Source organism: Nerophis lumbriciformis, linkage group LG34, assembly GCF_033978685.3.
Source record: "Nerophis lumbriciformis linkage group LG34, RoL_Nlum_v2.1, whole genome shotgun sequence".
NCBI classification, from domain to species: domain Eukaryota; kingdom Metazoa; phylum Chordata; class Actinopteri; order Syngnathiformes; family Syngnathidae; genus Nerophis; species Nerophis lumbriciformis.
This window is the reverse complement of record NC_084581.2, coordinates 24,502,081-24,527,979: the sequence shown is the minus strand read 5'-3', so window position 1 is coordinate 24,527,979 and position 25,899 is coordinate 24,502,081. Positions and strand designations below refer to the sequence as shown.

The following is a 25,899-nucleotide window of genomic DNA, read 5'->3' as shown; positions in this document are numbered from 1 at the left end:
GATGAAAAGAGCACAGCTCCCTCCCCCCATTCTCACCACATTCTACAGAGGCACTATAGAGAGCCTGCTGACCAACTGCATCTCTGTCTGGACTGGAGCCTGCAATGCCTCAGACTGGAAGTCTCTCCAGAGAGTGGTGAGGACGGCGGAAAAGATCATCAGGACTCCTCTTCCTCCTATCTAGGAGATCGCAAAAAGCCGCTGCCTGACCAGGGCTCAGAAAATCTGCAAAGACTCCTCCCACCCCCACCAAGGACTGTTTTCACTGCTGGACTCTAGAAAGAGGTTCCGCAGCCTCCGAAGCAGAACCTCCAGGTTCTGTAACAGCTTCTTCCCTCAGGCCGTAAGACTCTTGAACGCATCATAATTAAATTATCCCCTCAACTCCCCCCAAAATGGATTAACTCGCTGGAATAAAAAAGACAATATAACATACATCCATAAACGTGGACGCATGTGAAAAAGTGCAATATATTTATCCATACAGTAATTTATTTATATATATATATATATATATATATATATATATATATATATATATATATATATATATATATACATTTTATATATAAATGTATATATTATTTATATAAATGTATCTATTTATATATGCACCTTATTGCTTTTTTATCCTGCACTACCATGAGCTTATGTAACGAAATTTCGTTTTTATCTGTGCTGTAAAGTTCAAATTTGAATGACAATAAAAAGGAAGTCTAAGTCTAAGTCTAACAAAGCTGCTTTGAACAATACCTGATGCTTCAGAGACAGATCCTGAATGCCTGTACCTTTTTCGTGGGACCTCTACCACATCCTGAAATAAGTGACGAGGTTAGGCTTTTGTCTTCAAATAATAGTTTGATTACATATTAACTCATCACAGTACTTGTAGTCGCCTTTTTCATTCCTACAATCTTTCTTCTTCAGACCGTGGTGATTTAAAAACATACATTCTCGATGAAACGTTTTTTTTTTGCTAGTCAACTGACATTGAATAAAGTAAATCAGGTGACTTAAAAGGTTCTGATTCAAATGTGTGATATTGAGGGCACTTTACAGCATGGGGAAGTTTTCCAGGAGAACAAGGCACCACCATCTCCTTTTGTAAAAGGAAATACAGAAAGATTAAAATAGGTTTCAAAAATATTACTGTGGAGGGGGGCATGGCCCTACCGCGGAACGGGGTGTGCCAGGAGCGGCCTCGAAGACAGCGACAGGTGAGTAGATGGCCCAGGTGGGCCTTGTTGTCTAATCACCTGTCGCCTTTATTAGCAGGAGCCGGAATGAGACAAGTAGTTGGAGTTGATGCTGAGTGCCAAGCAGGGAGGTAATGGGTCCCATTTTTATAGTCTTTGGTATGACTCGGCCGGGGTTTGAACTCACGATCTACCAATCTCAGGGCGGACACTCTAACCACGAGGCATACCGTAGTATCATTAAATATGTGGCGCATATCTGGGCTTCCCTGCTTAGGCTGCTGCCCCCGCGACCCAACCTCGGATAAGCGGAAGAAGATGGATGGATGGATGGATGGATATTTGTAACAGTGTTAAAGTTGTTTATACGCCCACCGTCAGTATGACCTGTATGGCTGTTGACCAATTATGCCCTGTGTTATCATTAAACCAGTTAAAAGATTATACAACGTGTCAGCGTTTCTTGACATCTTCGAATAAAGATCTTTGTTAAACCCGTCCAACGCTTCCTTATTATGTGACTGGGCCGGTATGCTGTTTATGTGGAGGAAAAGCGGGCGCCTGGACAGCATGCGGCTGTTAAGTGGTGAAAGTTTCAGGTGAGAGAGGATGTTAAAGGCAGTGTCTTTAAGGCACACCCCCAATTATGTTGTCCGCGTGGAAATCAGGAGAAATTCGGGAGAATGGTTGCCCCGGGAGATTTTCGGGAGGGCCACTGAAATTCGGGAGTCTCCCGGGATACTCAGGAGGGTTGGCAAGTACAGGTAAAAGCCAGTAAATTAGAATATTTTGAAAAACTTGATTTATTTCAGTAATTGCATTCAAAAGGTGTAACTTGTACATTATATTTATTCATTGCACACAGACTGATGCATTCAAATGTTTATTTCATTTAATTTTGATGATTTGAAGTGGCAACAAATGAAAATCCAAAATTCCGTGTGTCACAAAATTAGAATATTACTTAAGGCTAATACAAAAAAGGGATTTTTAGAAATGTTGGCCAACTGAAAAGTATGAAAATGAAAAATATGAGCATGTGCAATACTCAATACTTGGTTGGAGCTCCTTTTGCCTCAATTACTGCGTTAATGCGGCGTGGCATGGAGTCGATGAGTTTCTGGCACTGCTCAGGTGTTATGAGAGCCCAGGTTGCTCTGATAGTGGCCTTCAACTCTTCTGCGTTTTTGGGTCTGGCATTCTGCATCTTCCTTTTCACAATACCCCACAGATTTTCTATGGGGCTAAGGTCAGGGGAGTTGGCGGGCCAATTTAGAACAGAAATACCATGGTCCGTAAACCAGGCACGGGTAGATTTTGCGCTGTGTGCAGGCGCCAAGTCCTGTTGGAACTTGAAATCTCCTTCTCCATAGAGCAGGTCAGCAGCAGGAAGCATGAAGTGCTCTAAAACTTGCTGGTAGACGGCTGCGTTGACCCTGGATCTCAGGAAACAGAGTGGACCGACACCAGCAGATGACATGGCACCCCAAACAATCACTGATGGTGGAAACTTTACACTAGACTTCAGGCAACGTGGATCCTGTGCCTCTCCTGTCTTCCTCCAGACTCTGGGACCTCGATTTCCAAAGGAAATGCAAAATTTGCATGGTTGGGTGATGGTTTGGGGTGCCATGTCATCTGCTGGTGTCGGTCCACTCTGTTTCCTGAGATCCAGGGTCAACGCAGCCGTCTACCAGCAAGTTTTAGAGCACTTCATGCTTCCTGCTGCTGACCTGCTCTATGGAGATGGAGATTTCAAGTTCCAACAGGACTTGGCGCCTGCACACAGCGCAAAATCTACCCGTGCCTGGTTTACGGACCATGGTATTTCTGTTCTAAATTGGCCCGCCAACTCCCCTGACCTTAGCCCCATAGAAAATCTGTGGGGTATTGTGAAAAGGAAGATGCAGAATGCCAGACCCAAAAACGCAGAAGAGTTGAAGGCCACTATCAGAGCAACCTGGGCTCTCATAACACCTGAGCAGTGCCAGAAACTCATCGACTCCATGCCACGCCGCATTAACGCAGTAATTGAGGCAAAAGGAGCTCCAACCAAGTATTGAGTATTGTACATGCTCATATTTTTCATTTTCATACTTTTCAGTTGGCCAACATTTCTAAAAATCCCTTTTTTGTATTAGCCTTAAGTAATATTCTAATTTTGTGACACACGGAATTTTGGATTTTCATTTGTTGCCACTTCAAATCATCAAAATTAAATGAAATAAACATTTGAATGCATCAGTCTGTGTGCAATGAATAAATATAATGTACAAGTTACACCTTTTGAATGTAATTACTGAAATAAATCAAGTTTTTCAAAATATTCTAATTTACTGGCTTTTACCTGTATGTTGGTGGTATAGTGGTTAGCATAGCTGCCATGGCTTGAGTTAAATTATTCTCTGCATTTGACCCATCACCCTTGATCACCCACTAGAAGGTGAGGGGAGCAGTGAGCAGCACCGGTGGCCGCGCCTGGGAATAATTTTTGGTGATTTAACCCCCAATTCCAACGCTTGATGCTGAGTGCCAAGCAGGGAGGTAATGGGTCCCATTTTCAGAGTCTTTGGTATGACTCGGCCGGGGTTTGAACTTACAACCTACCGATCTCAGGGCGGACACTCTAATTGCTTGGTTAAAACTGTTTTGGAATTGTCCAGTCCATTGAAAGATGTTACTTAACCATTACACAGCAAAAAACCCAGAGATAGCAGCCAATTTTCAATGGTTTATTTCAGACTTTAAAATTTCAAGGCAAAAACCATCCAAAAAACAAGCATTGGTGGTATATTGGTTATCATAGCTGCCTTCCAAGCAGTTGACCTGGGTTCGATCCCCAGCCAATGCATGTCTCGCGGTATTTTGGAAATTTCCAGTCAGTTGAAAGTTGTTATTTAACTATTGATCAGCAAAAAACCCAGCGATAGCAGCCATTTGCCAATAGCTTATTTTATACTTCAGAATTTCGAGGCAAAAATTATCCAAGGACCAGGTATTGGTGGTATAGTGGTTAGCATAGCTGCCTTCCAAGCAGTTGACCTGGGTTTAATTCCTGGCCAATGCATTGCTTGTGGTATTTTGGCAATTTCCAGTCAGTTAAAAGTTGTTATTTAACTATTGATCAGCAAAAAACCCTGCAATAGCAGCCAATTTCCAATGGTTTATTTTATACTTCAGAATTTCCAGTCAAAAATCATACAAGGACTAAGAATTGGTGGTATAGTGGATAGCATAGCTGCCTTCCAGGAGGTAGACCCAGTTTTGATCCCCAGCCAATGCATGTCTTGAGTTAAATTATTCTCTGCATTTGACCCATCACCCTTGATCACCCCCTGGAAGGTGAGGGTAGCAGTGAGCAGCAGCGGTGGCCACGCCTGGGAATCATTTTTGGTGATTTAACCCCCAATTCCAACCCTTGATGTTGAGTGCCAAGCAGGGAGGTAATGGGTCCCATTTTTATAGTCTTTGGTATGACTGGGCCGGGGTTTGAACTCACAACCTACCAATCTCAGGGTGGACACTCTTATTGCTTGGTTAAAACTGTTTTGGAATTGTCCAGTCCATTGCAAGATGTTACTTAACCATTGATCGGCAAAACACCCAGAGATAGCAGCCAATTTTCAATGATATATTTCAGACTTTAAAATTTCAAGGCAATAATCGTACAAGGGCTAAGCATTGATGGTATAGTGGTTAGCATAGCTGCTTTCCAAGCAGCTGACCTGGGTTTGATTCCCAGGTCAATACATGTCTTGTGGTATTTTGGCAATGTTTAGTCAGTTGAAAGTTGTTATTTATCTATTGATCAGCAAAAAAAACAGATATAGCAGCCAATTTCCAATGGTTTATTTAAGATTTTAGAATTTCAAGGTAAAAATTATCCAAGGACTAAGCATTGGTGGTATAGTGGCTAGCATAGCTGCCTTCCAAGAAGAAGACCAGGTTTTGATTCCCAGCCAATGCATGACTTGAGTTAAATTATTCTCTGCATTTGACCCATCACCCTTCATCACCCCCTGGAAGGTGAGGGGAGCAGTGGGCAGAAGGTCTAGGAGCAGGCATTGGTCGTATAGTGGTTAGCATAACTGCCTTCCAAGCAGTTGACCTGGGTTCAATGCATGGCTTGTGGTATTTTGGCAATTTCCATTCAGTTGAAAGTTGTTATTTAACTATTGATCAGCAAAACACCCAGACATAGCAGCCAATCTCAATGGCTTATTTTATACTTCAGAATTTCGAGGTAACAACTAACCATGGACCAGGCATTGGTGGTATAGTGGTTAGCATAGCTGCCTTCAAGCAGTTGACCTGGGTTCGATTCACGGCCAATGCATCGCGTGTGGTATTTTGGCAATGTCCAGTCAGTTGAAAGTTGCTTTTTGTTTTTTGATCAGCGAAAAACCCAGAGATAGCAGCCAATTTGCAATGTTTTATTTAAGATTTTAGAATTTCAAGGTAAAAATTATCCAAGGACTAAGCATTGGTGGTATAGTGGATAGCATAGCTGCCTTCCAAGAAGAAGCCCCGGTTTTGATTCCCAGCCAATGCATGGCTTGAGTTATTTTGGCAACGTCCGGTCTATTGAAAGTAGTTACTCAACCATGGTTTGTTTACATTTTCGGACTTTCCAGGTCAAAGTAAACCATAAACCAAGCATTAATGGTATAGTGGATAGCATAACTGACTTAAGAAAAGTTCAGCGGGGTTTGACACCTGGACATTGCTTGGTTAAAACTGTTTTGGAATTGTCCAGTCCATTGCAAGATGTTACTTAACCATTAAACGGCATGAAACCCAGAGATAGCAGCCAATTTTCAATGGTTTACTTTAGACTTTAAAATTTCAAGGCAAAAATCCTTTAAGCACCAGGCATTGGTGGTATAGTGGTTAGCATAGCTGCCTTCCAAGCAGTTGACCTGGGTTCGATTCCCAGCCAATGCGTGGCTTCCGGTATTTTGGCAATTTCCAGTCCATTGCAAGATGTTACTTAACCATTAAACAGAAAAAAACCCAGAGATAGCAGCCAATTTTCAATAATTTACTTCAGACTTTAAAATTTCAAGGCAAAAATCTTTCAAGGACCAGACATTGGTGGTATAGTTGTTAGCATAGCTGCCTTCCAAGCAGTTGACCTGGGTTCGATTCCCAGCCAATGCATTGCTTGAGGTATTTTGGCAACGTCCGGTCTGTTGAAAGTTGTTACACAATAATTGATAAGCAAACAATGCTGAAATTCCAGCTAACTTTAATGGTTTGTTTACATTTTCTGACTTTCCAGGTCAAAGTAAACCATAAACCAAGCATTAGTGGTATAGTGTATAGCATATCTGACTTAAGAAAAGTTCAGCGGGGTTTGACACCTGGCTATTGCTTGGTTAAAACTGTTTTGGAATTGTCCAGTCCATTACAAGATGTTACTTAACCATTGATCGGCAAAAAACCCAGAGATAGCAGCCAATTTCCAATGGTTTATTTTAGATTTTAGAATTTCAAGGCTAAAATTATCCAAGGACTAAGCATTGGTGGTATAGTGGCTAGCATAGCTGCCGTCCAAGAATTAGACCCGGTTTTGATTCCCAGCCAATGCATGGCTTGAGTTATTTTGGCCACGTCTGCTTTGTTGAAAGTTGTTACTCAACCATTGATAAGCAAACAATACTGAGATTCCAGCTAATTTTAATGGTTTGTTTACATTTTCTGACTTTCCAGGTCAAAGTAAACCATAAACCAAGCATTAATGGTATAGTGGATTGCATAACTGACTTAAGAAAAGTTCAGCGGGGTTTGACACCTGGACTTTGCTTGGTTAAAATTGTTTTGGAATTGTCCAGTCCATTGAAAGATGTTACTTAACCATTGGTTGGGGGGGGGCGTGGTTGCGGGGGCGGGGTTGAGGTGCTGGCAGCATACCCCTTCCCCTTCGAGCTTTTCGGGATGAAATGAAATTCTTGTTTCCAATCATTTTGGAACTTGCAAGCGTATTTCTTCTTCTTACTCGTTGTCGCCATGTCTCTTCTTCGTTCTTCTGCTTCGTCTCCTTCTTGTTGTGTGTGCAGTTGTGCAGGGAGCTTCAAAAGCCGCTGATGTTATTGTAGCGTCCTGGAAGAGTTAATGCTGCAAGGGATTCTGGGTATTTGTTCTGTTGTGTTTATGTTGTGTTACGGTGCGGATGTTCTCCCGATATGTTTGTCATTCTTGTTTGGTGTGGGTTGACAGTGTGGCGCATATTTGTAACAGTTATTAAAGTTGTTTATACGGCCACCGTCAGTGTGACCTGTATGGCTGTTGACCAAGTATGCCCTGCGTTGTCATTAAAACAGTCAAAAGATCATACAATGTGTCAGCGTTTCTTGACATCTTTGAGTAAAGATCTTTGTTAAACCCGTCCAACGCTTCATCATTGTGTGACTGGGCCGGTATGCTGTTTATGTGGAGGAAAAGCGGGCGCCTGGACAGCATGCAGCTGTTAAGTGGTGAAGCTTTCAGGTGAGAGAGGATGTTAAAGGCAGTGTCTTTAAGGCACACCCCCAATATTGTTGGCCGGACGGAAATCAGGAGAAATTCGGGAGAATGGTTGCCCCGGGAGATTTTCGGGAGGGCCACTGAAATTCGGGAGTCTCCCGGGAAAATCAGGAGGGTTGGCAAGTATGTTGGTGGTATAGTGGCTAGCATAGCTGCCATGGCTTGAGTTAAATTATTCTCTGCATTTGACGCATCACCCTTGATCACCCCCTAGAAGGTGAGGGGAGCAGTGAGCAGCACCGGTGGCCACGCCTGGGAAAAAACAATTCCAACGCTTGATGCTGAGTGCTAAGCAGGGAGGTAATGGGTCCCATTTTCAGAGTCTTTGGTATGACTCGGCCGGGGTTTGAACTCACAACCTACCGATCTCAGGGCGGACACTCTGATTGCTTGGTTAAAACTGTTTTGGAATTGTCCAGTCCATTGCAAGATGTTACTTAACCATTACACAGCAAAAAACCCAGAGATAGCAGCCAATTTTCAATGGTTTATTTCAGACTTTAAAATTTCAAGGCAAAAACACTCCAAGGAACAGGCATTGGTGGTATAGTGGTTAGCATAGCTGCCTTCCAAGCAGTTGACCTGGGTTCGATTCCCAGCCAATGCATGTCTTGTGGTACTTTGGAAATTTCCAGTCAGTTGAAAGTTGTTAATTAACTGTTGATCAGCAAAAAACCCAGCCATTTGCCAATAGCTTATTTTATACTTCAGAATTTCGAGGCAAAAATTATCCAAGGACCAGGCATTGGTGGTATAGTGGTTAGCATAGCTGCCTTCCAAGCAGTTGACCTGCGTTTAATTCCTGGCCAATGCATGGCGTGCGGTATTTTGGCAATGTCCAGTCAGTTGAAAGTTGCTTTTTATTTTTTTCATCAGCAAAAAACCCAGAGATAGCAGCCAATTTTCAATGATTTATTTCAGACTTTAAAATTTCAAGGCAAAAACCTACCAAGGAACAGGCATTGGTGGTATAGTGGTTAGCATAGCTGCCTTCCAAGCAGTTGACCTGGGTTCGATTCCCAGCCAATGCATTGCTTGTGGTGTTTTGGCAATTTCCAGTCAGTTAAAATTTGTTATTTTACTATTGATCAGCAAAAAACCCAGCAATAGCAGCCATTTTCCAATGGTTTATTTTATACTTCAGAATTTCCAGTCAAAAATCATCCAAGGACTAAGAATTGGTGGTATAGTGGATAGCATAGCTGCCTTCCAGGAAGTAGACCCGGTTTTGATCCCCAGCCAATGCATGGCTTGAGTTAAATTATTCTCTGCATTTGACCCATCACCCTTGATCACCCCCTGGAAGGTGAGGGGAACAGTGAGCAGCAGCGGTGGCCACGCCTGGGAATCATTTTTGGTGATTTAACCCCCAATTCCAACCCTTGATGCTGAGTGCCAAGCAGGGAGGTAATGGGTCCCATTTTATAGTCTTTGGTATGACTGGGCCAGGGTTTGAACTCTCAACCTACCAATCTCAGGGCGGACACTCTTATTGCTTGGTTAAAACTGTTTTGGAATTGTCCAGTCCATTACAAGATGTTACTTAACCATTGATCGGCAAAACACCCAGAGATAGCAGCCAATTTTCAATTATTTATTTCAGACTTTAAAATTTCAAGGCAATAATCATACAAGGGCTAAGCATTGGTGGTATAGTGGTTAGCATAGCTGCCTTCCAAGCAGCTGACCTGGGTTTGATTCCCAGCCAATACATGTCTTGTAGTATTTTGGCAATGTTCAGTCAGTTGAAAGTTGTTATTTATCTATTGATCAGCAAAAAACCCAGAGATAGCAGCTAATTTCCAATGGTTTATTTAAGATTTTAGAATTTCAAGGTAAAAATTATCCAAGGACTAAGCATTGGTGGTATAGTGGCGAGCATAGCTGCCTTCCAAGAAGAAGACCCGGTTTTGATTCCCAGCCAATGCATGGCTTGAGTTAAATTATTCTCTGCATTTGACCCATCACCCTTGATCACCCCCTGGAAGGTGAGTGGAGCAGTGGGCAGAAGTTCTAGGAGCAGGCATTGGTGGTATAGTGGTTAGCATAGCTGCCTTCCAAAAAGAAGACCCGGTTTTGATTCCCAGCCAATGCATGGCTTGAGTTAAATTATTCTCTGCATTTGACCCATCACCCTTGATCACCCCCTGGAAGGTGAGTGGAGCAGTGGGCAGAAATTCTAGGAGCAGGCATTGGTGGTATAGTGGTTAGCATAGCTGCCTTCCAAGCAGTTGACCTGGGTTCGATTCCCAGCCAATGCATAGCTTGTGGTATTTTGGCAATTTCCATTCAGTTGAAAGTTGTTATTTAACTATTCATCAGCAAAAAACCCAGACAAAGCAGCCAATCTCAATGGCTTATTTTATACTTCAGAATTTCGAGGTAACAACTAACCATGGACCAGGCATTGGTGGTATAGTGGTTAGCATAGCTGCCTTCAAGCAGTTGAGCTGGGTTCGATTCTCGGCCAATGCATCGCGTGTGGTATTTTGGCAATGTCCAGTCAGTTGAAAGTTGCTTTTTGTTTTTTGATCAGCAAAAAACCCAGAGATAGCAGCCAATTTCCAATGGTTTATTTAAGATTTTAGAATTTCAAGATAAAAATTATCCAATGACTAAGCATTGGTGGTATAGTGGCTAGCATAGCTACCTTCCAAGAAGAAGACCCGGTTTTGATTCCCAGCCAATGCATGGCTTGAATTAAATTATTCTCTGTATTTGACCCATCACCCTTGATCACCCCCTAGTAGGTGAGGGGAGCAGTGGGCAGAAGCGGTGGCCGCGCCCAGGAATAGTTTTTGGTGATTTAACCCCCAATTTCAACCCTTGATGCTGAGTGCAAAGCAGGGAGGAAATGGGTCCCATTTTTACAGTCTTTTGTATGATCTTCCAAGGACCAGGCATTGGTGCTATAGTAGTTATAGAAAGTTGTTTTTGGCAATTTCCATTCAGCTGAAAGTTGTTATTTAACTATTGATCAGCAAAACACCCAGACATAGCAGCCAATTTCCAATGGCTTATTTTTTACTTCAGAATTTTGAGGCAACAATTATCCAAGAACCAAGCATTGGTGGTATAGTGGTTAGCATAGCTGCCTTCCAAGCAGTAGACCTGGGTTCGATTCCCGGCCAATGAATGGCGCGAGGTACTTTGGCAATGTCCAGTAAGTTGAAAGTTGCTTTTTGTTTTTTGATCAGCAAAAAACCCAGAGTTAGCAGCCAATTTGCAATGTTTTATTTAAGATTTTAGAATTTCAAGGTAAAAATTATCCAAGGACTAAGCATTGGTGGTATAGTGGCTAGCATAGCTGCCTTCCAAGAAGAAGACCCGGTTTTGATTCCCAGCCAATGCATGGCTTGAATTAAATTATTCTCTGCATTTGACCCATCACCCTTGATCATCCCCTGGAAGGTGAGGGGAGCAGTGGGCAGAAGCGGTGGCCGCGCCCAGGAATAGTTTTTGGTGATTTAACCCCCAATTTCAACCCTTGATGCTGAGTGCAAAGCAGGGAGGAAATGGATCCCATTTTTATAGTTTTTGATATGAACTTGCGAGGACCGGGCATTGGTGGTATAGTGGTTAGCATAGCTGCCTTCCAAGCAGTTGATTTGGGATTGATTCCCAGCCAATGCATGGCTTGTGGTATTTTGGCAATTTCCATTCAGTTGAAAGTTGTTATTTAACTATTAATCAGCAAAAAACCCGAAGTTAGCAACCAATTGTCAATGGTTTATCCATCCATCCATCCGTTTTCTATCGCTTATTCCCTTTGGGGTCACGGTTTATTTCAGACCTTAAAATTTCAAGGCCAAAATCAATCAATGACTAAGCATTGGTGGTATAGTTGTTAGCATAGCTCCCTTCCAAGCAGTTAGCCTGGGTTCAATTCCCAGCCAATGCATGGCTTGTGGTATTTTGGCAATGTTCAGTCAGTTGAAAGTTGTTATTTATCTATTGATCAGCAAAAAACCCAGAAATAGCAGCCAATTGCCAATAGCTTATTTTATACTTCAGAATATCGAGGCAAAAATTAACCAAGGACCAGGCATTGGTGTTCTAGTGTTTAGCATAGCTGCCTTCGAAGCAATTGACTCGGGTTCGATTCCCGGCCAATGAATGGCGTGCGGTATTTCGGTAATGTCCAGTCAGTTGAAAGTTGCTTTTTATTTTTTGATCAGCAAAAAACCCAGAGATAGCAGTCAATTTCCAATGGTTAATTTAAGATTTTAGAATTTCAAGACAAAAACTATCCAAGTACTAAGCATTGGTGGTATAGTAGTTAGCATAGCTGCCTTCCAAGAAGAAGACCCTGTTTTGATTCCCAGCCAATGCATGGCTTGAGTTATTTTGGCAATGTCCGGTCTATTGAAAGTAGTTACTCAACCATGGTTTGTTTACATTTTCTGACTTTCCAGGTCAAAGTAAACCATAAACCAAGCATTAATGGTATAGTGGATAGCATAACTGACTTAAGAAAAGTTCAGCGGGGTTTGACACCTGGACATTGCTTGGTTAAAACTGTTTTGGAATTGTCCAGTCCATTGCAAGATGTTACTTAACCATTAAACAGCAAAAAACCGAGAGATAGCAGCCCATTTCCAATGGCTTATTTTATACTTCAGAATTTCCAGTCAAAAATCATCCAAGGACTAAGCATTGGTGGTATAGTGGCTAGCATAGCTGCCTTCCAGGAAGTAGACCCGGTTTTGATCCCTAACCAATGCATGGCTTGAGTTAAATTATTCTCTGCATTTGACCCATCACCCTTGATCACCCCCTGGAAGGTGAGGGGAGCAGTGAGCAGCAGCGGTGGCCACTCCTGGGAATCATTTTTGGTGATTTAACCCCCAATTCCAACCCTTGATGCTGAGTGCCAAGCAGGGAGGTAATGGGTCCCAATTTTATATTCTTTGGTATGATCTTTCAAGGACCAGGCATTGGTGCTATAGTAGTTATAGAAAGTTGTTTTTGGCAATTTCCAGTCAGCTGAAAGTTGTTATTTAACTATTGATCAGCAAAACACCCAGACATAGCAGGCAATTTCCAATGGCTTGTTTTTTACTTCAGAATTTCGATGCAAAAATTGTCCAAGAACCAAGCATTGGTGGTATAGTGGTTAGCATAGCTGCCTTCCAAGCAGTTGACCTGGGTTTGATTCCCGGCCAATGCACGGCGTGAGGTATTTTGGCAATGTCCTGTCAGTTGAAAGTTGCTTTTTGTTTTTTGATCAGCAAAAAACCCAGAAATATCAGCCAATTCGCAATGTTTTATTTAAGATTTTAGAATTTCAAGGTAAAAATTATCCAAAGACCAAGCATTGGTGGTATAGTGGCTAGCGTAGCTGCCTTCCAAGAAGAAGGCACGGTTTTGCTTCCCAAAAATTAACCAAGGACCAGGCATTGGTGGTCTAGTGTTTAGCATAGCTGCCTTCGAAGCAATTGACTCGGGTTCGATTCCCGGCCAATGAATGGCGTGCGGTATTTCGGTAATGTCCAGTCAGTTGAAAGTTGCTTTTTATTTTTTGATCAGCAAAAAACCCAGAGATAGCAGCCAATTTCCAATGGTTTATTTAAGATTTTAGAATTTTAAGGTAAAAATTATCCAAGGACTAAGCATTGGTGGTATAGTGGCTAGCATAGCTGCCTTCCAAAAAGAAGACCCAGTTTTGATTCCCAGCCAGAGCAGTGGGCAGAAGCGGTGGCCGTGCCCAGGAATAATTTTTGGTGATTTAACCCCCAATTTCAACCCTTGATGCTGAGTGCAAAGCAGTGAGGAAATGGGTCCCATTTTTACAGTCTTTGGTATGATCTTCCAAGGACCAGGCATTGGTCGTATAGTGGTCAGCATAGCTGCCTTCCAAGCAGTTGGAATTATCGTTGGTATTATCTGCCAAGGACCAGGCATCGGTGGTATAGTGCTTAGCAAAACTGCCTTCCAAGCAATTGACCGGGGATCAACTCCCAGCCAATGCATGACTTGTGTTATTTTGGCAATTTCCATTCAATTGAAAGTTGTTATTTAACTATCGATCAGCAAAAAACCCAGAGATAGCAGCCAATTTCCAACGGCTTATTTTATTTTTCAGAATTTCGAGGCAAACATTACCCAAGGACCAGGCATTGGTGGTATAGTGGTTAGCATAGCTGCCTTCCATGCAGTTGACCTGGGTTAGATTCCCAGCCAATGCATGGCTTGTGGTATTTTGGCAATGTCCATTCAGTGGAAAGTTGTTATTTAACTATTGATCAGCAAGAAACCCAGAGATAGCAGCCAATTCCCAATGTTTTATTTAAGATTTTAGAATTTCAAAGTAATAATTATCCAAAGACTAAGCATTGGTGGCTAGCATAGCTGCCTTCCAAGAAGAAGACCAGGTTTTGACTCCCAGCCAATGCATGAATTGAATTAAATTATTCTCTGCATTTGACCCATCACCCTTGATCACCCCCTGGAAGGTGAGGGGAGCAGTGGGCAGAAGCGGTTGCCGCGCCCAGGAATACTTTTTGGTGACTTAACCCCCAATTTCAACCCTTGATGCTGAGTGCAAAGCAGGGAGGAAATGGGTTCCATTTTTACAGTCTTTGGTATGATCTTCCAAGGACCAGGCATTGGTACGATTTTCCAAGCACCAGGCATTGGTGGTATAGTGGCAAGCATAGCTGACTTCCAAGAAGAAGACCCGGTTTTGATTCCCAGCCAATGCATGGCTTGAGTTAAATTATTTTCTGCATTTGACCCATCACCCTTGATCACCCTCTGGAAGGTGAAGCTGTTTTGGAATTGTCCACTCCATTGAAAGATGTTACTTAACCATTGATCGGCAAAAAACCCAGACATATCAGCCAATTTTTAATGGCTTATTTTATACTTCAGAATTTGGAGGTAAAAATTGTCTAATGACCAGGCATTGGCGGGATAGTGGTTAGCATAGCTGCCTTCCAAGCAGTTGACCTGGGTTAGATTCCCGGCCAATGCATGGTTTGTGGTATTTTGGCAATTTCCATTCAGTTGAAAGTTGTTATTTAACTATTGATCAGCAACAAACCCAGAAATAACAGCCAATTTCCAATGGTTTATTTAAGATTTTAGAATTTAAAGCATAAATTCATTTAAGGACTAAGAATTGGTTGTATAGTCGTTAGCATAGATGCCTGTAAAAAAGCAGTTGACCTGGGTTTGATTCCCGGCCAATGCATGGAGTTTGGTATTTTTGCAATGTCCAGTCAGTTGAAAGTTGCTTTTTTTTTTGATCAGCAAAAAACCCAGAGATTTCCAATGTTTTATTTAAGATTTTAGAATTTCAAGGTAAAAATTATCCAAGGACTAAGCATTGGTGGTATAGTGGCTAGGATAGCTGCCTTCCAAGAAGAAAACCCAGTTTTGATTCCCAGCCATTGCATGGCTTGAATTAAATTAGTATCTGCATTTGACCCATTACCCTTGATCACCCCCTGGAGGGTGAGGGGAGCAGTGGGCAGAAGCGGTGGCCGCGCCCAGGAATATTTGTTGGTGATTTAACCCCCAATTTCAACCCTTGATGCTGAATGCAAAGCAGGGAGGAAATGGGTCCCATTTTTACAGTGTTTGATATGAATTTGCAAGGACCAGGCATTGGTGGTATAGTGGTTAGCATATCTGCCTTCCAAGCAGTCGACCTTGGTCCGATTCCCGGCCAATGCATGGCGTGCGGTATTTTGGCAATGTTCAGTCAGTTGAAAGTTGCTTTTTATTTTTTGATCAGCAAAAAACCCAGAGATAGCAGCCAATTTTCAATGGTTTATTTCAGAGGCAAAAATCAATCAAGGACCAGGGATTGGTGGTATAGTGGTCAGCATAGCTGTTTTCCAAGATTCTGGCGGGAACTCTCGTTCAACCATTTTTCGATTACGCATGCACCTCCTGGTACCCTAGCACCTCCAAAACCCTCAAATCTAGACTCCAAACATCCCAGAACAAGCTAGTCAGATTACTTCTAGACCTCCACACCAGATCCCACCTCACTCCTACCCACTTCTCCAAAGTGGGCTGGCTCAGGGTGGAGGACAGAGTAAAACAACTTGCACTGAGCCTAGTCTATAAAATCCGCTACACTTCCCTGATACCGAAGTACATGTCAAACTACTTCCTTAACCGCCATAACCACAACACCAGGGGGAGCTCTACTAACCACGTTAAACCCAGATTCCGATCTAACAAAGGTCTTAACTCATTCTCTTTCTATGCCACATCAATGTGGAATGCGCTCCCAACAGGTATAAAAGAAAGGACATCTCTATCCTCCTTCAAAACCGCAATAAAAGTACACCTCCAGGCAACTTCAACCCTAAACTAACACCCTCCCCGGATTGTTGTTAATAATCAAATGTAAACAATCAAATGCAGATATTTTTCTTATGCCTTCTGATCTCTGTCTCTCTCTCTCTATGTCCACTACTTGCTGTACATATCCTACCAAGTCAGACCTACACTGTTTCAATATCCATTTCTCTGTTCTCAATTGTTGATGACTGATGATACCAACCAAACCTAACCCCCCCCCCCCTCCACACCCCGAATTGTAAATAATGTAAATAATTCAATGTATACACCCTGATGATTGTCTTGTGTGATGACTGTATTATGATGATAGTATATATGATAGTATACGTATATCTGTATCATGAATCAATTTAAGTGGACCCCGACTTAAACAAGTTGAAAAACTTATTCGGGTGTTACCATTTAGTGGTCAATTGTACGGAATATGTACTTCACTGTGCAACCTACTACCGTATTTTCCGCACCATAAGGCGCCCTGGGTTAAAAGCCGCGCCTTCAATGAACGGCATATTTCAAAACTTTGTCCACCAATAAGCCGCCCCGTGTTGTAAGCCGCATCTAACTGCGCTAAAGGAATGTCAAAAAAACAGTCAGATAGGTCAGTCAAACTTTAATAATATATTAAAAACCAGCGTTCTAACAACTCTGTTCACTCCCAAAATGTACGCAAATGTGCAATCACAAACATACGTATATCAACATGGACAGAGCTGCGTGAAAAAAGCCACCCGGCCTCTTCGCGTAAACTTAAACTTACCTTAACCACTCGCTCATCTTTTCTTCATCCATCCATCCCTTCGAGTTAGCTTTTATGATGACGCCGGCTGGAAAGGTCTCTTTTGGCAAGGTCTTCCTTTTGAATATCACCATGGGTGGAAGTTAGCATGGCAAGCTAGAACCACAGTGAAGGATGACTTCTCATTCCCTGTGGTGCGAATATTCACCGTACGTGCTCCCGTTCCACAGTGCGGTTCACAGGAATATCAGTTGCTGTGAAATACAGTAGTAATCCGTGTGCGGATGGAGAGATTGCGTCTTTTCATGAACCGGATCCTTGTCGCTTAGTAGGAGCCATTTTGTGGTCTTTACAGATGTAAACAGGAAATGAAACGTACGGTGATATCCGCGCGTTTTTTCTTCTTCTTCCGGGGGCGGGTGGTTGCTTACAGTAGAAGAAGAAGCGCTTCCTGTTCTATGGGGGCGGGTGCTTACCTTGGCGGTTGCTTGCGTAGAAGAAGAAGCGCTTCCTGTTCTACCGGGAAAAAAGATGGCGGCTGTTTACCTAAGTTGCGAGATCGAAACTTTATGAAAATGAATCTTAATATTTATCCATATATAAAGCGCACCGGGTTAAAAGCCGCACTGTCAGCTTTTGAGTAAATTTGTGGTTTTTAGGTGCGGCTAATGGTGCGGAAAATACGGTAATAAAAGTCTCAATCAATCAATCAATCAATCAATAGCTGCCTTTCAAGCAGTTGACCTGGGTTCGATATCCAACAACGATTTCAAATTAGAAATGGTCTCAGGTCATGAGGTGCTTAAAAAATTGAGCGCGCTCCACCCAAACAAGGCCACCGGCCTTGACAATATCCCCTCCAGATTCCTCAGGGACTCTGCCTCCACCATTGCCCCAATCATCACGCACATAATAAACCTCTCAATTACACAAGGCCAAGTACCAAAAGATTTCAAGATAGCAAGAGTAACTCCCCTCTTCAAAAAAAGAAGCAAATTGGAACCTGGCAACTACCAACCTGTTTCTATTCTCAGTTCCATTTCAAAAGTAATGGAAAAAATAGTTTATGAACAGGTCGATAGTTACCTTGCCACTAATAAACTCATGTACAAATTCCAATCCGGCTTCAGAACTAACCACTCCACTGACACATGCCTTCTCTATCTGACCGACCACATCAAACATGAGGTGGACGCGGGCAAATACTGCGGCATGGTCATGCTGGACCTTCAGAAGGCCTTTGACACCGTTAACCACGCTATACTGTTGGATAAGCTCAGAGCAATCGGATTTGACAAAACCTTATTGAGCTGGATGCAATCTTACTTGGAGGGGAGGGAACAAGTGGTGGAGGTGAACAGCATCGTGTCCCCCCCCCCCTCTCAGTAAGCTGTGGAGTCTCCCAAGGCAGTATATTAGGGCCTTTACTGTTCCTAATATACATAAACGACATGTCATCAGCATGCGACTGTGAATTGTTCTTGTTTGCGGATGCCTCGGCCCTGCTGGTATCAGACAAGGACAAGTCACAGGTGGAGAAAATCCTCAGTGCTGAACTCTGTAGAACTTGCATCTGGCTCGCTGACAACAAGCTATGCATACACTTGGGTAAAACGGAATCCATCCTGTTTGGGTCCCACATCAACCTTAAGAAAGTCAATGACTTCACTATAAAAGTGGGTGACATTGTTATCACCAGGAAAGATGAGGTCACCTACCTAGGTTCCATTCTAGAGGCTAATCTTTCCTGTGATAAAATGGCAACCAAGGTAATCAAAAAGGTCAACCAACGAACAAGATTTCTCTATAGAATCTCCTCTCTGGTCAACAAAAGCACCATGAGGATTCTAGCGGGAACTCTCGTTCAAACCTTTTTCGATTACGCATGCACCTCTTGGTACCCTAGCACCTCCAAAACCCTCAAATCTAGCGCTGTCAGTCAACATCCCAGCGAGGGTGGAAATATTGCAGTGCGAAAATGAATGACTGAATGAAGTCTTCGTACACAGAGACACGGTTCGCACACGGAGGCATAATTGGACCGATTCAAAAGATTTGGCAATAGAGAGATTGTTTTTTTGTGTGATCCTGAAGTCCGGTTCCAAGCTGGACTTGAGTTATGATGGCGAGCTAGTCCCAGTGAGTGAGAGTCTGCGGAGAGGGAGCGTTTGGATGTGGTGTGGCCAGCTGCATCGGTCTCCACACTCTGCAGTGACCTATAACTGAACTGATCCACCATCAAAGTCCCAAGTATCGAACCAAATCAGTATGGAATAACGGATTACAATAGAACTAAGGATTCCCAACCAAGGAATATAGACAGTGTTCAATTCATTACTACCCGGGTACAAATCATTTTTCGAAAAGACAATTTAAAAAGGACATTTCTTCTATTTTTGCTAAATTGATTTTTTCAACAGAGCTCTATTTTATTTTATTTTTGGGGGTATTTTCAATTTAAAAAGCACACTGTGCATGTCGTATTGTTTATTATTGTGCAATAAATTTGCCAGTAGTTGTTCTGTGGTCCACTAAGTACGTAACGTCTCATTGCGAGTGTCTCAATTATACGGCCAAGAACCTAGAAATCTTAATTGTTGTACTAACCTGCTATCCTTCAGTAGGGGTGCTACACACTTCACACTTCACACTTCAAATAACTCCTAACAGTAGCTCCTTGAATTCCTTGAATTCTTTCTAAGTCTATAACAAGATCTGATAGTTCAGTACAGCTCTTTTTATTACCAAATATGTGTAATATGTGTTTTATATTGCACGATTGCACCAAGAAAAATTCCTAGTTTGTGAACCCGTTCTCAAACAATGGCAATAAAACTATTCTGATTCTGATTCTGATTCTGATCTAGACTCCAAACATCCCAGAACAAGCTAGTCAGATTACTTCTAGACCTCCACCCCAGATCACACCTCACTTCTACCCACTTCTCCAAAGTGGGCTGACTCAGGGTGGAGGACAGAGTAAAACAACTTGCACTGAGCCTAGTCTATAAAATCCGCTACACCTCCCTGATACCGAAGTACATGTCAAACTACTTCCTTAACGTAAATGACCGCCATAACCACAACACCAGGGGGAGCTCCACTAACCACGTTAAACCCAGATTCCGATCTAACAAAGGTCTTAACTCATTCTTTTTCTATGCCACATCAATATGGAATGCGCTCCCAACAGGTGTAAAAGAAAGTGCATCTCTATCCTCCTTCAAAACCACACTAAAAGAACACCTCCAGGCAACTTCAACCCTAAACTAACACCCTCCCCGGATTGTAAATAATCAAATGTAAATAATCAAATGTACATACTTTTTCTTATGCTTTCTGATCTCTCTCTCTCTCTCTTTCTCTCTATGTCCACTACTTGCTGTACATATCCTACCAAGTCAGACCTACACTGTTTCAATGTCCATTTCTCTGATGATACAATTGTTGATGACTGAAGTGATGATAACAACCAAACCAAATTAAGAAATTAAGATTTTCAGCACAATCCCATTCAAGAGCAGACAATCAGACAGAACAGGGTCGCTGACGGGTCTGCCAACTTCTGGCGCCCCTTACAAAAAAGGTGAGAAACAGGTAAACGCTGGGGGTGTCCAGACTGAGGCCAAGGGGAAAACAACTCATAGCCATAGCCAGAGGTGGGTAGTAACGCGCTACATTTACTCCGTTACATCTACTTGAGTAACTTTTGGGATAAATTGTACTTCTAAGAGTAGTTTTAATGCAACTTACTTTTACTTTTACTTGAGTATATTTATAGAGAAGAAACGCTACTTTTACTCCGCTACTTTTATCTACATTCAGCTCGCTACTCGCTACTAATTTTTATCGATCTGTTAATGCACGCTTTGTTTGTTTTGGTCTGTCAGACAGACCTTCATAGTGCCTGCGTTACTGGTGACGTTTCACTCCATTCCACCAATAAAATGCAGTCACTAGTGACGTTTGACTCCGTTTCCACCAATCAGATGCAGTCACTGGTGACGTTGGACCAATCAAACAGAGCCAGGCGGTCACATGACCTGACTTAAACAAGTTGAAAAACGTATTGGGGTGTTACCATTTAGTGGTCAATTGTACGGAATAAGTACTGTACTGTGCAATCTACTAATACAAGTTTCAATCAATCAATCAAAAGTGTGAAGGAAAAAAGACACTTTTTTATTTCAAGCGTACATCCCGTCACAAGCCTAAAGACTGACTGCACAGTTCCTGTCTTCACAATAAAAGTGCTGCTCCATCGCACCTGCGCTTTCAAAATAAGAGTCTCCGAAAGCCAGCGCAAACAAGCTAGCAAGCTACGGAATTTGCCGCCAATGTATTTCTTGTAAAGTGTGTGAAAACGAATATGGAAACTGGACAAATAAGATACCAAAAACCAACCACTTTCATGTGGTATTAAACAGAAAGGAGGAACTTTTTTTCTCCTGCATTTGAAAACGTGGACGTTAAGCACTGCTGTCTGATTACAATCAATGCAAGTCATCAGAATCAGGTAATACACCAACTTATATTCTTGTCAACATGAAAGAAAGGAATCTATATGTGTTAAACATGCATGTATATTCATTAAAACACCTTTAACATGTAAACAAAAACGGCAAAATAAATAAATATAAATGATATACTGTATATATCAATGTATGTGTATATATGTATATATATATATATATATATATATATATATGATATGTGTGTGTATGTTACTCATCAGTTACTCAGTACTTGAGTAGTTTTTTCACAACATACTTTTTACTTTTACTCAAGTAAATATTTGGGTGACTACTCATTACTTTTACTTGAGTAATAAATCTCTAAAGTAACAGTACTCTTACTTGAGTACAATTTCTGGCTACTCTACCCACCTCTGGCCATAGCACACATTTACGTGTGTGTAAGAGAAACTCATCAAAGAACACAAGTAACACAACAAAAAAACCTAAAAATAATTAACCAATAATATATATTGCGCACACACGATTGCACCATGCGTAGACAAGCAACCAAACAAAAACATAATTTCAACACTCATATACACTGTGGTGGCGTCTGCTGTGTTCCACGCCATCGTCTGCTGGGGTGGGAGGGAGCATGGCCAATGACAGGAGCAGACCCAACTAAGCAACCAAGTGAGCCGACTCCACCCTCGGCCGCCCACTATCTCTCGGCCAGTGTCCAGTCCGCATGGATGAGCGAGGATGCATCTAAGGAGACTGAGGTGTCCGATACCTGCTCAATCAGCCAAGACACTGTGAATTTTGTCCGTCCCGGCGCTCAGCGCCAGCTCCGCAGCCCTGTCTCTTCATCCGCATCTCCTCCAGTCTCTCCAAATGGACTCTGGCGTGGCAGAGACCCAGCAGCTGGTCTCCATGGCCAAAAGGCAGATCCAAAAGTTCACAAAAAAGCACAGCATAAGTCACGAAAGTGCCACTCCTTGTCGCACAGTACCAAGGGGTCCTGAACCAAAAGGCAAAAAAACCCCCACATGAACATCAGGAACACTTTAAATATCTTGAGTTGTATGTTCTCAGCCCATGTCATATATTAGTTTCACCTTGTAATGCTCCATCCATCCATTTTCCACCCCTTGTCTTTTTTGGTGTCGCGGGGTTTATGGTTTACTTTGAACTGGAAAGTCAGAAAATGTAAACAAACCATTAAAAATGAGCTGGAATCTCAGTGTTGTTTGCTTATCAATGGTTGAGTAACAACTTTCAACAGACTGGACGTTGCCAAAAGAACTCAAGCCATGCATTGGCTTGGAATCAAACCCAGGTCAACTGCTTAGAAGGCAGCTATGCTAACCACTATACAACCAATGCTTAGTCCTTGGATGATTTTAGTTTTGAAATTGTAAAATCTAAAATAAACCATTGAAAATTGGCTGCTTTATATCAATCAATCAATCAATGTTTATTTATATAGCCCTAAATCACAAGTGTCTCAAAGGGCTGCACAAGCCACAACGACATCCTCGGTACAGAGCCCACTTAAGGGCAAGGAAAAACTCACCCCAGTGGGAGGTAGATGTGAATGACTATGAGAAACCTTGGAGAAGATTGCATATGTGGGTAACCCCCCCCCCCCCCCCCCCCCCTCTAGGGGAGACCGAATGCAATGGATGTCGAGTGGGTCTGACATAATATTGTGAGAGTCCAGTCCATAGTGGATCCAACATATGGGTTTTTTGCTGATCAAAAAATAAAAAACAACTTTCAACTGACTGGACATTGCCAAAATACCGCACGCCATGCATTGGCCGGGAATCAAACCCAGGTCAACTGCTTTGAATGCAGCTACACTAACAACTATACCACCATTGCCTGGTCCTTGGATAATGTCCATCCATCCATTTTCCACCGCTTATTCCCTTCGGGGTCGCGGGGGGCGCTGGAGCCTATCTCAGCTGCATTCGGGCGGAAGGCGGTGCACACCCTGGACAAGTCGCCACCTCATCACAAGGCCAACACAGATAGACAGACAACATTCACACTCACATTCACACACTAGGGCCAATTTAGTGTTGCCAATCAACTTATCCCCAGGTGCATATCTCTGGAGGTGGGAGGAAGCCGGAGTACCCGGAGGGAACTCACGCAGTCACGGGGAGAACATGCAAACTCCACACAGAAAGCCTTGTAATTCACATTTTTGGAATAAAGAAACATTTGCATAATATTCAAATGTTTTGAGTTTCACTTGTATATTATAAAACATGTCAACATAGGTAATCAACTAAGCGTGCACATTACACCTGGGTACAAGACTGATTTTAATATTTCTTTGAAGGTTGGGGTAGTTGATAGAGTTTCTAATATGAGCTAATAGTGTCAATCAATCAATCAATCAATCAATCAATGTTTATTTATATAGCCCTAAATCACAAGTGTCTCAAAGGGCTACACAATCCACAACGACATCCTCGGTACAGAGCCCACATAAGGGCAAGGAAAAACTCACCCCAGTGGGATGTCGATGTGAATGGCTATGAGAAACCTTGGAGAGGACCGCATATGTGGGTAACCCCCCCCTCTAGGGGAGACCGAATGCAATGAATGTCGAGTGGGTCTGACATAATATTGTGAGAGTCCAGTCCATAGTGGATCCAACATAATAGTAAGAGTCCAGTCCATAGTGGGGCCAGCAGGAAACCATCCCGAGCGGAGACGGGTCAGCAGCGCAGAGATGTTCCCAACCGATGCACAGTCGAGCGGTCCACCCCGGGTCCCGACTCTGGACAGCCAGCACTTCATCCATGGCCACCGGACCTGTGTGTCTCCCCCTCCATAAGGGATAGGGGGGAGCAGAGGAGAAAGGAAAATAAATGGCAGATCAACTGGTCTAAAAAAGGGGGGCTATTTAAAGGCTAGAGTATACAAATGAGTTTTAAGATGGGACTTAAATGCTTCTACTGAGGTAGCATCTCTAACTGTTACCGGGAGGGCATTCCATAGTACTGGAGCCCGAATAGAAAACGCTCTATAGCCCGCAGACTTTTTTGGGCTCTGGGAATCACTAATAAGCCGGAGTTCTTTGAACGCAGATTTCTTGCCGGGACATATGGTACAATACAATCGGCAAGATAGGCTGGAGCTAGACCGTGTAGTATTTTATACGTAAGTAGTAAAACCTTAAAGTCACATCTTAAGTGCACAGGAAGCCAGTGCAGGTGAGCCAGTATAGGCGTAATATGATCAAACTTTCTTGTTCTTGTCAAAAGTCTAGCAGCCGCATTTTGTACCAACTATAATCTTTTAATGCTAGACATAGTGTGTTCCATGCATGTGTGCCTCTGACAGGGACAAACATTTGACTAAATCTAGTCCTACGTCGCTGGATGTTACAAACGCCCTGGTTAGCGCTCCAGGAGGGACTAGATCAGAGTTCCCCAATCTTTTTTCCACCAGGGACCGGTTTAATGTATGCATGATTTTCACGGACTGGCTTTCTACGTGTGGCAGATAAAAACAGCAAAAAAATTAGCATGAGAAATTAACCTTTGGCTACAATCTGGCACATTAACATTTTATATGTCCATTAATGTGCCTTTTCCCATGTACTATAACAAAATAGTTGTAATATACATCTATAAACAAGCTTATTGGTGTGTTTATTGGGACAGGCAAAAGCTAAGTCGTAGAAAATGTGGTAGTTTATAAATTCATTATTGTTTCTGTGCGGCCCGGTAGCAATTGCGTCACGGACCGGTACCGGTGGTTGGGGACCACTGGACTAGCTTGTTGTTGTTTTTGCTGTATAAGAATGTGTAATGGGCAAGTTAGTTCAAAACCCAAAAAAACAAAACATGCACCCAAAACTATTTACAAATATGACAATAACGATAGTGAAGAGGCTTTCTGTCTAAAATGTCCAATGTCTTTTTAAGGTGAGACCTGATGGGTGTCAGGTGCTCTGTGTTGTATGAGACCAAGTTGTACAACAGTCATGGCGAACATATTGCTGATTCTAAAGTCAGAAATGGTCACATGTGATTAAAATGTGCTAAGTTAAATTTGATGATACTTGACATGATGATAAAATGATGCTTAAAAGTTGGGTTTGAATCGAAGACCCCACCCAGATACTTAAAATAGTCCACCACATCCAAACATTTATCATTGAGTAAAAATTGTGGTTAAGTTAAGTTAAGTTAAAGTACCAATGATTGTCACACACACGCTAGGTGTGGTGAAATTTGTCCTCTGCATTTGACCCATCCCCTTGTTCACCCCCTGGGAGGTGAGGGGAGCAGTGAGCAACAGCGGTGGCCACGCCCGGGAATCATTGTTGTGGGTTGTGGGTCTTAAGATACCTGCGATGAAAAAAAGCCTACAAACAGTATACAAACAGTATACAAATGACTAGAGATGTCCGATAATATCGGAAATTATCGGTATCATTTTTTTTATTATCGGTATCGTTTTTTTTTCTTCTTCATTAATTTATTATTTTTTTTATTTTTATTAAATCAACATAAAAAACACAAGATAGGCTTAGAATTAGTGCACCAATCCAAAAAACCTTCCTCCCCCATTTACACTCATTCACACAAAAGGGTTGTTTCTTTCTGTTATTAATATTCTGGTTCCTACATTATATATC

The 25,899-nt window shown here is 42.3% G+C and overlaps 10 non-coding genes across 10 annotated transcripts; all 10 read left to right on the top strand.

Annotated features, from left to right (window-relative positions):
- The first annotated feature begins 3,975 nt into the window (after positions 1–3,975).
- trnag-ucc (transfer RNA glycine (anticodon UCC)) lies at positions 3,976–4,047 on the top strand. Its single transcript has one exon. It is a non-coding gene; the product is annotated as a tRNA-Gly (tRNA).
- A 2,021-nt stretch (positions 4,048–6,068) lies between these two features.
- On the top strand, positions 6,069–6,140 carry trnag-ucc (transfer RNA glycine (anticodon UCC)). Its single transcript has one exon. It is a non-coding gene; the product is annotated as a tRNA-Gly (tRNA).
- Positions 6,141–6,284: 144 nt separating this feature from the next.
- trnag-ucc (transfer RNA glycine (anticodon UCC)) lies at positions 6,285–6,356 on the top strand. The gene has a single exon. It is a non-coding gene; the product is annotated as a tRNA-Gly (tRNA).
- Positions 6,357–8,256: 1,900 nt separating this feature from the next.
- Positions 8,257–8,328, top strand: trnag-ucc (transfer RNA glycine (anticodon UCC)). The gene has a single exon. It is a non-coding gene; the product is annotated as a tRNA-Gly (tRNA).
- A 352-nt stretch (positions 8,329–8,680) lies between these two features.
- trnag-ucc (transfer RNA glycine (anticodon UCC)) lies at positions 8,681–8,752 on the top strand. Its single transcript has one exon. It is a non-coding gene; the product is annotated as a tRNA-Gly (tRNA).
- Positions 8,753–9,362: 610 nt separating this feature from the next.
- On the top strand, positions 9,363–9,434 carry trnag-ucc (transfer RNA glycine (anticodon UCC)). Its single transcript has one exon. It is a non-coding gene; the product is annotated as a tRNA-Gly (tRNA).
- A 476-nt stretch (positions 9,435–9,910) lies between these two features.
- On the top strand, positions 9,911–9,982 carry trnag-ucc (transfer RNA glycine (anticodon UCC)). The gene has a single exon. It is a non-coding gene; the product is annotated as a tRNA-Gly (tRNA).
- Positions 9,983–10,785: 803 nt separating this feature from the next.
- trnag-ucc (transfer RNA glycine (anticodon UCC)) lies at positions 10,786–10,857 on the top strand. Its single transcript has one exon. It is a non-coding gene; the product is annotated as a tRNA-Gly (tRNA).
- A 1,962-nt stretch (positions 10,858–12,819) lies between these two features.
- Positions 12,820–12,891, top strand: trnag-ucc (transfer RNA glycine (anticodon UCC)). The gene has a single exon. It is a non-coding gene; the product is annotated as a tRNA-Gly (tRNA).
- Positions 12,892–13,837: 946 nt separating this feature from the next.
- On the top strand, positions 13,838–13,909 carry trnag-ucc (transfer RNA glycine (anticodon UCC)). Its single transcript has one exon. It is a non-coding gene; the product is annotated as a tRNA-Gly (tRNA).
- The last annotated feature ends 11,990 nt before the right edge of the window (positions 13,910–25,899 follow it).